Raw genomic sequence first — 14,583 nt, forward strand, 5'->3', positions numbered from 1 at the left:
GACACGACTGAGTGACTGTCACTCGCTCACTCAAGTATGACGAAAGAATGTTGAATTTAGGAACCAACATGTGCTGTTTTCCTCTTTGTGTCTGATCTGAAATACACTGATGTATCAAAGCTGAGAGCCTGGCATCTCCCTTACCTTGCTCCAGTAAGAAAGATCAGTTCTCTTCTCTCATAGGAAAAAGATAAGGAGTTAAGAGAGGGACAGTTTGATCAGTCAAGGATTAGAAGTTGCTCTGAGATCTATGCATACAGATAGTGTAGACGTACCTACTGTGTTATGCAGATTACATTACCTCTAAAATGGTTGTGAGCTGGAGCCAGTGATCCCTGCATTCAACTATTATTCTTTATGATTAAATTCCAGTACAACCAGAGAATGTAGACAGATCCATGTGGTGAATTGTAATAGTATGTGACATATAGTAAAAACTCTAATAAGAAAGTCCACTGAAATGAAAATAAACTTAGTAAACCGAAGGCAAAAAGATCATCAACTTTGGACACATCGTAACATTTTATTTTCTAATTGAATTTGCAAAATCTGTATTTGTATCGAGAAGGCAAATTTTGTTTTTTAAAAATTTAAAGATGTGTTATATTCTATTACCATGTTATTATATATTGTTGGTAAGTATCATGATTCTAATTTTTCTAAAATCTAATCTAAAATTTTAAACATCAGATGCTTAGAAAAATACTAAGGGAAAGAACTTTTTTCCATTGTATTTCTCTCTCTCTTCCCTGTCTCTAAAAAACCAAAGCATAAGGTTTGTTTAAGTGAAACAAAAACAGGAAAACCAGGATTTCATTTCTTAAAAACTTTGCTTAAGGTCTTGAAGTAATTTCTTTGAAGTAGTATTTAGTTGAAAACATATTGTTGAGGACCCTTTTTTTGAATTACTGAAATACCAGTTTCTCAGCATAATATTGATTATATTATATAGTTTCAAATTCTCTTTACTTCTAAAGCACATTTACTTCAAATGAAGCTTAAAAATAGTTGCATTGTGACATACAAATATAATCTAATTCTGCCAAGCCCCAGTGAAAAATCTAGATGTCAGTTTTCTAGTTAGTGGTAAGAATTATGCTCTATGAAGGTATGCATAAATAATTGAAGGGGTGGCGTGGTGTTAAAGCTACTCACTGTGGAGCCTCACAGGGTTGTTGTGAGGATTAAATTAGTTTATTGTTCACGACAAGGATCTAGAATAGTGTCTGGCACAAGTAAGTTCTCTCTTAAGTGTTTGCTATTTTGGTTATTGCTATTATATAGCTAATAATATTATTATATTAGCTTTATATATAATATATAAATATAAAATATTATAGAAATAAATATATTCTATAAAATATTATATACTTATTATGTAATATTAGCTATAAATAAATAGTAATATTTATTTATGTAATAAAAATATTTTTCCTTGCCTCCAGTAGGGTTTGAAGTACTTTTGAAGTGGCTGAAGTGGCTTCTGCTATTAAAAGTTACAAGAAGCTAGAGAGTTCTGGAACTCCCATTCTGCACCCTCCCCCTTAGTTAAATGCTGTGGGGCTCCATCTCCTCATGTGTTAGAGGACAGTTCCCTGGTGACGGGTCTCTGTTATTTAAGCCACAACAATTCTGTGTTGCTTTGATCTCACCTTCTGTGTAAACAAGAAGGTTGAGTTTGTATGTGTCAAATTCCTTGATCTGGAGTGGTAGAATTTTAGAAGTGAAAAGGGCATTAACCAGATAGTTTCCTCTCTTAGGGAACTCGTCCCATCTCTTAGTTTCAAGCAGTATTTGAGTTTTTTTCTTCTTCAGATTTTCCTTTTCTTTTTCTCTTACATCTTTTTTTCCCCAAAACACTTTTTACGTGCTTGTAGATACTGTATTTATTATGTTTGTTGTTTGTGTCTGTATCTCTCCTTGAATGTAAGCTTCACAAGGGCAGGAGCCTGTATCCTTATTTTGGTTGTCTGGCACGTCATTGGTTGCCAAATAGCGGGCTCAATAAACGTTGTTGAATAAATGAATGAATCTTCAATTATGTAGTAGACATTTCTATTAATTGATCACTTCTGATTCTCTTCTAAAATAGCACTCTTTCATTTTCTAATTTCCACCAATGAATACTTTCATGTTACCAAGAGCAAAATCCTAGAGGAGTAGGCAGCCATACCTGAGACAAAGCAAATTAAATGATTTTCAGGGGTGTTAAGACAGCCACTGCCCCCAAGGCTGTAGGTGCAGGGACAGTGGCAGTGCATTTCATAGAAGGTCGGTGGGCCTGGATTTTCTCAAAGAGAACCTTCTGGGCCAGAACTAGAGGTAACTGCTTAACTGCTCAGGAAATTAATCAAGTTACCAAATCTTAAAGCTAAACTCATAGATTCTGCTGGGTTAATATTGCTGATACACTTCCTTTGTCATGCTAGTTCCATTGAAGATTCCTTGCTGCTTCTGAACAGGGTCCCAGCTCTGCAGCCTCCCCCAGAACTTACCAGTTCCAGGTCACATGAGTGCCCCTTGTCTGTCCTCTCCTCCACCGAGGCCTCTTCCTTGGCATCTCCGCAACCATTCCCGTTCTTGCTTTGATATCCCTCTGTTCACATTGAACTATGTTCATCATGTGCTCAGGTCTCCTCCTCCGCGTGTCCACGCCTATCTTTCTTAACCCACCAGGGAAGCTTTTCAGCCCTTACGTATGTGAAGCCATCTCTGTCATGTTTTGGGTTCCCGAATGTTGCATTATCCTTGTGTTCCACTTGCATATTTACTGCTTTCCCTACTTTATGACAACCTTTTTGAGGTAAGGACTAATGGAATAATGGAGTTGGGGGATCGTGGGGGTTAGGGAATGATTAAAAATCAGAGCTAATGCAACACCTGAACAAAACTGAAACAAAATTGATGTAGTATAAGTGTATTTTCCAGCCTGTGATGATGTTCTCAAGGGCTTTAGAAATGCTGAGATCAAGTCCTTCCTACTTTTCTTGGCATAAAAATGTCTTCTAAATAATTAAATAATGGTAGTAACACCTAGTGATAGTAATGGCCTCAAATTATATTTATTTGGAAATATAGGTAATTGGTGGGGGGCTTCCCAGGTGGTACTAGTGGTAAAGAACCCGCCTGCCAATGCCGAAGATGAGGGTTCGATCCCTGGGTTGGGAAGAACCCCTGGAGAAGGGCATGGCAATCCACTGGAGAATTCCATGGGCAGAGAAGCCTTGTGGGTGGGCTACAGTCCATGGGGTCACAGAGTCAGACACGACTGAAGTGACTTAGCATGCATGCATGTTTATATAATTGACAGTTGAGTTGGCTGTGTGTGTGTGTGTGTGTGTGTGTGTGTGTGTGTGTAATTTTACTGGTTTGTGAAATCAGAAAGTCTAGGAAAGACAAGTCTGGCTGGTAACCATGGGGACATACACACTCCATCCCTTTCCCCTTCACATGGTGGCCCTTCTCTTCCCTGCTCAGTTGCACAGTACAGATCTTCCTTGAGTTACGATAGGGTTACATCCCAGTAAGCCCATTGTAAGTTCAAAATATTCTAAGCTGAAAATGCATTTAATACACTGCACTTACTGAACATCATAGCTTAGCCCAGCCTACCTTAAATGTGTTCAGAACACTTATATTAGCCTATATTGGGAAGAATCATCTAACACAAAGCCTATTTTATAATAAAGGTAATAATATCTCAGGTAATGTATTGAATGTGTTAGGTAGTTAGAATAGGAAAAAGGAGTCCAGAATGGTGGTGGCTAAAAGACAAAGAAGGGAAAAGCCCATGAAAATAGAACAAAGGAAGGTCCGAGGACCAGAGGGAGGACCTCAGGTGAAGCAAACAGCCTCCTGGCTAGCCCAGTTTACATAGGGAAGGCTCAGGGGAGGAGGAAAAAAAACATATAAAAAGAGGAACCTAAATTGAGCCTCTGGCTCTCTTCCCTTCACGTCTTTTGGGTCGGCCTGCCCTCACACCTCGTATTTTCCTTTGCTTGCCAAATAAAACTGAGCTGTAACACTGGGGCCGTCTGTCGCTTCAGATTTTTGCTGCAGTGAGACAGAACCGAGGAAATTGCACACTCCCCTGACCAATGCTATAGTGATAGTGAAAAACAAAACGATTGATGGGTGTGAATGGTAGTAAGTATATTGGTTGTTTACACTTTTGTGCCTGACTGGGAGCTGCCCAGCTTCTCGAGAGTGTAGGTACTGCCTATCACTAGCATGGGACAAGATCAAAATTCAGAATTCCATGTACCATTTCTGCTGAATGCATGTATGGCTTTCGCCCCATCATAAGGTATAAGAATCTTAAGTCGAACAATTCTAAGTTGGAAAATATCTGTATTCATTTTTCAAGGCTTCATATGGGCTTAAGATTTTCATGTTATGGTTTGACTCTGGTTATCTAGCCAGGAAATGCGTGAAAGAATTTCCTTCTATGTCTTGAACTTCAAAGAATATTTTTTTCTTGTTTGGTTCCAATTAATCTAGACAATAGCATTCTGTACTCTTTTCTAAGTAAATCAGCTTTATTCATGTCATGAAAAGAGAATTTTTGCATGGCTTTCTAATTTTTCAGGCTGATTGAAACACTCAGTGGGGACACAAAACACACTGATTTGTTCTTGATCTTCCAAATCTTGCACCATTTGTGCTCTTGTTCCATATCGTAAGACAGGTTAACATTCTCCTCCTTTTCCAATTGTTCCACAGTTTCAAGTTTTATTGCGTACACTGTATGTTTACTTCTAGCTTTTGACATTTTAATTATTTGGAGCATTTGATCACATATAATCACACTGGTGTTCAGCAGTCCTGCCTGGCTCCATCTGTGTGGCGTGCTGACAGAATGACAGGCAGTGGGAGCCCGTGTTGTGTTCTGCCAGCTTCTCGGTGGCATCAGGGTATGCCCATGGTACAGCAGACAGTGTTGCATCTCCTGGTTACCGTGTGGCTCCAGAAAGCAGATACTTGCTGTTTTAGTCAGGGTTTATTGGTTGCAAAGAACAGAGGCCCTCCCAAATTAAATAAAATAGAAAAAGACTTAAAGATGTAGGAGTTAACAACCCAGCTCCATGATGCCAGTGGGCCCATTAGGGACTGTGGGATGGGCCCCCAAAAGCCAGGAATCGTGGTCTCATAGCCTCTTCTCTCATTTTGCCTTTCCTGTGTCTATTTCCTTCTGTTTCCCATGGGCTAACATATTGATACCTGCCAGCCTTGACATGAGCTTTTGGTTTTAGGCCCATGTGAGAGCCTATGTTTTTCCTAAGTCTTTTTCTCAAAAGAGAAAATTTTGTTGGCTTAAGTCAGCCTGCAGTTCCATTCCCCTTGAACCAGGCAGCTACCATGGTTCTGTGACCTGTTGGGGCTTGGGTGGGGGCATTTAATGTGGAATCAGTCAGGGTTTCCCAGGTGGCTCAGTGGTAAAGAACCTGCCTGCCCATGCAGGAGACGCCAGTTCAGTCCCTGGATACCCTTGAGAAGGAAACAGCAACCCACTCCAGTATTTTGCCTGGAGAGTCCAATGGACAGAGGAGCCTGGTGGGCTACAAAGAGTCCATGGGGTTGCAAAGAGTCGGACGCTGCTGAGCACACAGGCAGTCAGGCAGCGTTTAGTTGGATATCACACCTGCTTGCGCTGGTGCTTGTCTCTAATCTACTCTTTCCTGTTTTCTATCTTTTTGTCTTTTTTTTTTTTAAACATGTTTTGAGAAATTTCCTGTTATCTCACAGTACTTTTACAGAATTTTTATTTTGGTGATTATATTTTCAAAAATATTTTTAAAGTTCTTTATTTTTCTCCAGTCATTTTATTTTTGTGCATCTCCGTCTTGTTTAATGGTTGTAATACCTCGAATCTGTTTGTGTTGTATTAGAGCTAACTTCTTTTTCAAGTGCTCTTCTGTTTCCTGAATTAACTCCCTTTCTTTTTAGTGTCAGCTTTCCCCTCCGGTGTACTGATTTTCCTGGTAGACTTGGTTGCTTTTCACAATTAACGATGAAGGTCTTTCTCTACTATCTTGAAAAGATCTGTATGTAGAGTCTATATCTGCTCTACCCAACCTCTCCCTTGAGCAGGAATTCTAAATAGAGCTCAGTGTGTGTGTATGCGTGTGTGGCTTCGCTTCACCCCCAAAATGCCCTGACAGGGAGGATTTACTCCGAGAAAGCAAAATTCACATCAGAAACCTCCACAGGCCATCTCTCATTTCCTGCTGCCACAGTTGGTTCTGTTCCTTTAGAGACGAACCCCCAGATGCTTGTCTGTCCTTACACTTGGCTGTGCTGCCTGAAGGCTCTGTTAGAGGGTGGGGAGGCGGAGTGGGGAGCTCGCTGTCACCCCTCCATCCCTGTTCACTGCCCCCTGTTGTTGACTCAGCCTGGAGTCTCCCTGGTATTCTCTTGAACAGATCCATCTCCTTGGTGGCCCTGGCTGGCAGCTGTCCCTTCACTGTTTCATCTGACAGCGCATCTCCATCTCCTGCTTTGTTTTCCAGAAGTTTGTTGAAATCTCTTGTCCATTTAAAGTTCTCTTCCAGCAAACTCTTATTAATCTTATAGAATTCTTCTGTTTTATTTTTTGATGCTTTCACTTCATTAGGATTCAGGTAGGGGAACCAGGCTATCAACCGTCTTGAAACTGATACCTCAAGGTTGTTTTTGAAAAAATAGCATTTGGCCTTTATGTTTTTAAATGAGAGATGTATCATATACATTCATGTGAAAGAATATATATTAATATATGCATGATTTAAAGAAAAATAGTAAAATTTTGTACCTACTACATAGCTTAAGAAATGGAACATCACATTTTCAGTGTCTTAGAAACCTGGTTGTCCTTCTTGATTGTATCATCTTCATCCTCTCTGCCTCCTGTGGTAACCATTTTCCTTCACTTTTTAAGTCACTGCCTTGCCTTTAAGAAAAATGGGTTTGTCTTATGTGTATTTATCTCCAAACAATATATGTTTAATTTTAGCTGCTTTACTCTTTATACAGAATCATATAACTTGTATTCTTCTCTCCCATGGTGTTTTACCCAATATTGTTTTTGAGATTCATCCATGTTTATTCATGAAGCTATATTTTATTTACTTTATTGCTGTATACCATTGCATTTTAAGAATATACCACATTTAATTCTCTTTTCTGCTGCTGATGAACATTTGTGTTGTTGTGTAACTTTTTGCAATCATGAGAAAGATTGGTATGAACATACGTCCTGTTGCATTTATGTTAGAGTTTCTCTAAATGTATAAACCTAGAAGTGGAATTGCTGGGTCATAGTGTATATATGCACATTTAATTTTACTAGGTGATGACAACTCTTTTCCAGAGTAGTTGTATCAAGATAGACTACACTGGTGTGTGAAATTGCCTTTGGCTTGATGAGCTTCGTGTGATAAGATTTCAAATAGTTTTGCCTGTTTGGTGGGTATGCAATCATATCTTACTGTGTGTTTTTAAAATTGAGGTATAATTTATGTGTAATATAATTTACCTTATTGTGATTTTAATTTTCAGTTTCTTGATTATTAATGAGGTTAATGATATATTGACTAGGCTTCCCTGGTGGCTCAGATGGTAAAGAACCTGCCTGCAAGGCAGGAGACCCAGGTTCAATCCTTTCGTGTTTCCCCTTCTGTGAAAGTTTGCTGTGTTTTCCCAGTTTTCTCTTATTGACTGGTGGGTGTTCCTTGTATATCCTGAATATATGAGAGAGAAAGAGAGAAGCTGTAATATGTGGTGGAATTTATTTTTTGTGGGCAGTATCCATTGCACTAGGAGGAAAGGAAAAGGCAGTGCTTATATGACCAGTGGTCCGTTTTCTTGCAACTGTGATTAAAGCATTCTAACTTTTTCTCTATTTACTTGTGTTTAATCTTTGACAGAATTGAAAAGTAAGTTTTGGCACTTTGAAAATTTTGGAATCTTTTTTTTCCAATCCCTCCTCCTAATCTACCCCTATTGTGAAACAATTTTGGTTGAAAAATATCCTTGACAGTCAGTAACTCAGAATGTTTTCTGTGGAGGGCGTACTACTCAAGTTGAAGGACAAGCTACTGATGGTTGATGCTCACAGATCTCAGTGTTTCAGTGGTGTCAGACTGCGGGGTGGCCAGCACTCGGGGAACAGAGGAGTTGGGTGGTGCATGTTGACCCAGGTCGCTAATTTGGGTATTTTTAACCCAAATCTCTAAAGGTATTCTTCCTGACTTCCTGGTTAACGCATTTCAGAAATTTAACAGAAAAGTCAGTGGGCTTTGTAAAATGATAGCATTAATTACTAACCATTCTTTTCTCCATTTAACCATGTACTCTGACGTAAGGGACATTTTCTTTTAAGTAGTGATGTATCTGTAAAGAAAAACTGTACACGTGGTTAAAATGGTAAATTTTATGTTATGTATATTTCACCAGAATAACATTTAAAAAAAAATTCACAGCTGAAAAAACATTTTCAGAAGATTTAGGACTCAACAAAAATGCAAAGATAACACTCTGAAGTAGTGTATCTGTTTTTCAGTGCAGAGAAGTCTCCCTGAGCTAACTAGCGATACCTCTTTTACGTAAGTTGCTTGCTCTTTGTCTTGATTATTCTTTTAAGAAGGTTTACTTGTTTTGAGTTTCGTAAATTTTGGGATGAATTTTCAAGGATGGTATTTTCCTTTACCTTCTGTTTATAATCCTGGCAATCACTCCCTCCTTTGCCGCAGCCTCCCCGGGCCTTCTTTCTTCTCCTCCAATCACATCCTTTTCCATCCTCAGAGCCTCCCTCAGATTGTTCTTTCCCCTCTGCCTTCTCTCATTTATTTTATTGTGTTTGTTGTTATTTTTAAAATGTGATCAAATATACATTCTGTGGGCCGACTTGTATCCCCCCTGCACAAGTCATATACTGAAACCCTAATCTCCAATACCACAGAATATGAGTATAATTGGAGACAGGGTCGTTAACGAGGTAAGCTAAAATGAGATCCCTGGGGTGGGCCCTAATCCAGTAAGACTGTATAAGTAGAAGAAATCTGGGCAGAGACAGTTACAGGGGGAAGACTGTGTTGGAGGTATGGAGAGAAGGAGGCCGTCAATGACCAAGGTGAAAGTCCTCAGAAGAAACCAACACTGCTCACAGCTTGATCTTGCACGTCTAGCTTCTGAAACTGTCAGAGAATAAACTTCTGTTTTTTAAGCCGCCCATACTATGGAACTTTATTATCATAGGCCTGCATGCTAAGTCGCTTCCAACTCTATGCGACTGTAGTCCACCAGTCTCCTCTCTCCACAGGGATTCTCCAGGCACGAATACTGGAATGGGTTGCCCTGCCCTCCTCCAGGGGATCTTCCCGACCCAGGGATCGAATCTGTGTCTCCTGCATTGGCAGGGGGGTTCTTTACCACTGGTGCCACCTGGGAAGCCCAGTGTACACTAATATAATATATAACATAAAGCTTATGATTTAACCATTTTTAAGCATACAGTTCAGTGGCTGTATTCACATTATTGTGCAACCATCCTCACCCTCCATCTCCAGAACTTTTGTCTTCTTGCAAAACTGAAATTCTGTATCCTGTTCTCCCTGTGGACATGGCTTAGCGAATGAACAACAAGAACCCAGCCCCTGGCAGCCACCTTTTTACTTTCTGTGTTTATGAATTTGAATACTCTAGGTCCCTCATATATGTGAAATCATACAGTATTTATTCTTTTATGACTGGCTTATTTCACTTTGTATTATGTCTCAAGATTCACCCACGTGGTAGCATGTGTCAGAATTTCCTTCTTTTTTATGACTAATATTCCATTTTGTGCACATATACCATATTTTATTTATTGTATGGTCATTTGGATTGTTTTCACCTTTTTGGCTATTATGAATAATGGTGTTATGAACATGGGAATAAAATCTCTCTCTGAGGTTCTGCTCTCTTTTGGGTATATGTCTAGAAGTGAAATTGCTGGATCCTGTGGTATCTCTATGAATTAATAATTAATATTTTGAGGAGCCACCGTGTTGTTTTCCATGGCACTGTTTTACATTCCTGTCAGCAGTACACAGAGTTTCTCCACATCCTGACCGAAATTTGTTATTTTCTGTTTTTTGGATAGTAGAAATTGTATTACTGCATATCAGAACTTTCAGGTATAATGCCATGCCCTTTAAATTTTTTTTTTGTGGGAGGGAGGTGATAAAATATGGCTTTTTAATGATCACTGTGTTAACTCAAAAAGAGTTGATTCTCAAAGGGTTGTGATGTGGCATTTATCTTGCTTCAGGCAGGACACCTTAGAGGCTCACCAGGAAGCATTGGAGTTATTGGTGTGAAATTACCGACAACCATTTTTTTTTGCTATTCGGTCCAGGAACTTTGTTCTTATAGTAACTTTGGATCTGCTTATGTGACATGGTATCAGCTATGACAGAAATAGGCATTTCTCAGGACAGAGACTCTGTGAAATAGCTCTTTTGCAGAACTAAAAAGGCTAACAAGTTTGTTATGTTTTCCCCCAGGGCAAATTTTCATTTTCCTAAGTGTTTACAGCTGTGTTTGTTTAAAACACTCATGTACCTAACAATTACAGTCCTGTGAAGAAGACAGAGCAAGTTAGGCAAATTAGGCCTAAAAACATCTCAGACAGAGGTTGTAGTAAAACACAGGAAGCTTGAGAGATGCACAGGGGCTTCCTCAGGGCATTTTTGAAATCATGAAAGAGTTGTATGTTCGACTGTAAATGTTGCACTGCCTTTATACTCAAAGAGGTTCTGAATATTTATAAATACATCCCTTAAGACTGTGAAAATGAAAAGTTTTCTGTGGGTTAACTTTTTTTCTTTGCTTGTCCACTTCTGTGGATATCACTTAACAACAACAGCATCTTGGCTTACAGCGGCAAAACAGAAATCATTCTTTACTGTGGTTTGTGACAGGTGGAGCCACCCAGTCTCACTGGGAGATCAAATACCAGCCTTCACCTGCCTACACTTTGTCATTCTAAACTGCAGTTTGTATAGGTGATTTTGACTAGGAAGCAGCTCGGTTTAACAGTCACAAGCACTAAGGATTAACAGCAGCATCACAATACCCAGCAAAATTAATTTTATGCACTCAACTTATGTTTTTCTTTGTATGGTTTCTCCGCCCACTGGTTTGAGAATTCACAGTAAAGAAGGGAATGGTGTTTCCTCTCTTATTAGCCTGTTCCTCAGTGTCACCGTAACAATAGTGCCTTGTCTAAGAACCCTGAAAACTCTGCCAGGGCTTCATAGGCCGTGGAAACTGAGATAACCACTGCTGTCGTTAAAGGTGGCAGGTCGTGCTCCAGCAGGGATCAGCTACTCCTGCCTCACACTGTTTGCTGATTTAAATTCTCTTTGGAATAATGAAGCTGGATGAGGAGCCCACGGCTCAGGTCACGTGCCCTTGCATGGGAAGGATACAGGGAGCAGGAATTGGTTGCCTTGCTTTCTTGAGATGTGACCCCTCCAACACCTGCCCCCACCCCAGCCCCGGGCCCCCTGGTCTGTTCCCCTTACTGTGTAAGTTCAGAGCTGACTCAGGGGGAAACCACTTCTGCCTTCATTGCTTCAGGTGTTTCCTGAAAGCCTTCCCATCAGTCCTGATCTGGGTTAGTGGGGCCGCTCCTCAGTCTTTGTTGCTACACCTCTGGTGCTAGCACCTCTAGCGTGCTGCTTCTCGGTTCAGTCGGTTCAGTCACTTAGTCGTGTCCGACTCTTTGCGACCCCATGGACCGCAGCACGCCAGGCCTCCCTGTCCCTCACCAACTCCTGGAGTTTACTCAAACTCATGTCCATTGAGTCGGTGATGCCATCCAACCATCTCATCCTCGGTCGTCCCCTTCTCCTCCTGCCTTCAATCTTTCCCAGCATCACGGTTTTTTCAAAACAGTCAGCTCTTCACATCAGGTGGCCAGAGTATTGGAGTTTCAGCTTCAACATCAGTCCTTCCAGTGAATATTTAGGACTGATTTCCTTTAGGATGGGCTGGTTGCATTTCCTTGCAGTCCAAGGGACTCTCAAGAGTCTTCTCCAACTCCACAGTTCAAAAGCATCAGTTCTTCAGCGCTCAGCTTTCTTTATAGTACAGCTCTCACATCCCTACATGACTACTGGAAAATCCATAGCTTTGATTAGACAGGCCTTTGTTGGCAAAGTAATGTCTCTGCTTTTTAATATGCTGTCTAGATTGGTCATAACTTTTCTTCCAAGGAGCAAGTGTCTTTTAATTTCATGGCTGCAGTCACCATCTGCAGTGATTTTGGAGTCCCCAAAATAAAGTCTGTCACTGTTTCCACTGTTTCCCCATCTATTTGCCATGAAGTGATGGGATCGGATGCCTTGATCTTAGTTTTCTGAATGTTGAGCTTTAAGCCAACTTTTTCACTCTCCTCTTTCATTTTCATCAAGAGGCTCTTTAGTTCTTCACTTCCTGCCATAAGGGTGGTGTCATCTGCATATCTGAAGTTGTTGATATTTCTCCCAGAAATCTTGATTCCAGCTTGTGCTTCATCCAGCCCAGCATTTCTCATGATGTACTCTGCATAGAAGTTAAATAAGCAGGGTGACAATATATAGCCTTGACGTACTCCTTTTCCTATTTGGAACCATGTTGTTCCATGTCCAGTTCCAACTGTTGCTTCCTGACCCGCATACAGATTTCTCAAGAGGCAGGTCAGGTGGTCTGGTATTCCCATTTCTTTAATAATTTTTCCAGAGCGCTGCCTCTAGAGGCTGAGAAACAGAGGGCTGGGCTTACTTTACCATATTTACTTTAATTAATACATTTAGTAATCAATTTAATTATGATTTAATTATGTTAATTGATTAATGAGTTATTTCATTTTATGCTCAACAAATAGACAAAGTCTGTACTGTGGAGAGAGAGAGCTGTGCTGAGCTCTGTTGAGGTCTGTAGAACAAATATAAAACTGTTCTACCGCAAGGAGTCTGGAGTGTCAGGTAAGAAGCATTGAGCCCTAGAGAACATGCCCAGGGCGGTTGAAAGGTCACTATGTAGCTGGAGCGTCACTTCTCAGAAACTCTGGGAGGAGGGCTGGTCATTAATCCTCCCAGGAGATCAGATGGAGGCAGAGCAAATGAGGAACACATGGGAGAAAACTACTTTCTTCACATCAATTTCTGACTCCTTGAGGGACCCGGCCTTTTAGAAAATATACCCTGATCCTCTACCTGTAGTTAGGTACAGGAGTGTAAAATACATAAATAACATTCTTCGTCTGATGATGAAAGTCATAGCTCTTTTTGTAGAGCAGAAGACTTGGAAAACATGCATGTATACGACACAGAAGAAAAGTATTATCACCTATAATCCAGCCACCTAGGAAAAACCATGGCCAACATTGTGGAGTATGACCTTTTTTCCCTATGTAATTGACCTTAATGATATATATATACTTGGATTCTCAGACCAGAGGGTGTACAGATTCTATAAAGAATCAATATGAATTGGATTCATACAAGATCACTGTGTTGGTTATTGTGATGATAATTTTGACCCTAGATAGCTTTAAAAAAAATTTATGTTTTTACTGAATACTTGGATTACATGCTTGTCTTTTACTTTATAGTTATTTTGAAAAATTTTTGTACACTTTGAAAAAAGCCCACTTGATTTCATTTTAGAGTCTTTTAAAGCAGATGGCCTTATTTTAAAGAGAATGTATTCAGTGGACATACTTTTGGGAATGCTAGAAGGAAATGGAGATTTTCTGATAAATTAGAGAATTATGGTGAAAGTGTTAGTCTCTCAGTCATGTCCAACTCTTTGCGACCCTATGGACGATAGCCAACCAGGCTCCTCTGTTCACGGAATTCTCCAGATAAGAATAACTAGAGTGGGTAACCATTCCCTTCTCCAGGAGATCTTCCTGACCCAGGGATTGAACCTGGGTCTCCTGTGTTACAGGCAGATTCTTTACCATTTGAGCCACCAGGGAAGCCCCAAAAAGAATTATGGTTGCTTACTTTTGTGATAGTAACAAATCTCTGTAATAGGTATCTTTGTATTCTTACGGTGTTTAGTTTTTGTCCTTTTCATAGTGATATTTTTCCAGAAGTGATGTATGTTGTTAAGAAGGTGTGTGTTCCTTGTTATATCTTTTTAACATTCATGGAAAATTTAGTGGGTAAAGTTAGTAAGAAAACAACTGAATTTTTTAATATGTGCAAAGCTATTGGTATGGTTAAAACCTTGACATCTGACAGGAACTTTTGGAACAAGAAATTTCCTGGGCAGTGTGGCCTTCACACTTAAGGAGGAACAAAACTTTTGAAGTATATTTTCTGTTCTGCCTTTATCATATTTGCTCTGTCCATTTTGGGCCAGACCTGGACAGCTACGAGTGGGATTCCATGTTTTGGAAGTTGTTACTGACTTCTACAGAGTAGAGTTTATTCCCTCCCCCACTACCTGTCACGCATGTGCCTGTTGACTGGTTGAGAGGTCTCAGTCTCCTTGGAGACTGGTGACTCCTTGTGCTGACTTTTAAAAAGGCATTGTTTTTGGTATAATGCCCGGCTGTCCTGTTCTCTA

The 14,583-nt window shown here is 40.1% G+C and overlaps 1 protein-coding gene and 1 long non-coding RNA gene across 7 annotated transcripts in view; one reads left to right on the top strand and one right to left on the bottom strand.

The window, feature by feature from the left end:
* The window catches only part of FHIP1A (FHF complex subunit HOOK interacting protein 1A), a 381,881-nt gene that overhangs the window by 131,385 nt on the left and 235,913 nt on the right, over positions 1 to 14,583 (top strand). For 2 of the 6 annotated variants that reach the window (XM_081544005.1, XM_081544002.1), the window contains one exon: positions 8,540 to 8,582. The exons of the other annotated variants lie outside the window; for them this stretch is intronic. The gene's annotated coding sequence lies outside the window, so the exon portion shown is untranslated. The remainder of the gene's footprint in view (positions 1 to 8,539; positions 8,583 to 14,583) is intronic. 6 annotated transcript variants of the gene reach the window in all.
* LOC145526965 (uncharacterized) overlaps positions 2,643 to 14,583 on the bottom strand; it is a 57,600-nt gene continuing 45,659 nt past the window's right edge. The window contains exon 2 of the long non-coding RNA XR_014069358.1: positions 2,643 to 5,160. This is a non-coding gene — a long non-coding RNA (uncharacterized LOC145526965). The remainder of the gene's footprint in view (positions 5,161 to 14,583) is intronic.

This window comes from Giraffa tippelskirchi, chromosome 11 (assembly GCF_054371585.1).
Source record: "Giraffa tippelskirchi isolate mGirTip1 chromosome 11, T2T-mGirTip1v1.2.pri, whole genome shotgun sequence".
NCBI lineage: Eukaryota > Metazoa > Chordata > Mammalia > Artiodactyla > Giraffidae > Giraffa > Giraffa tippelskirchi.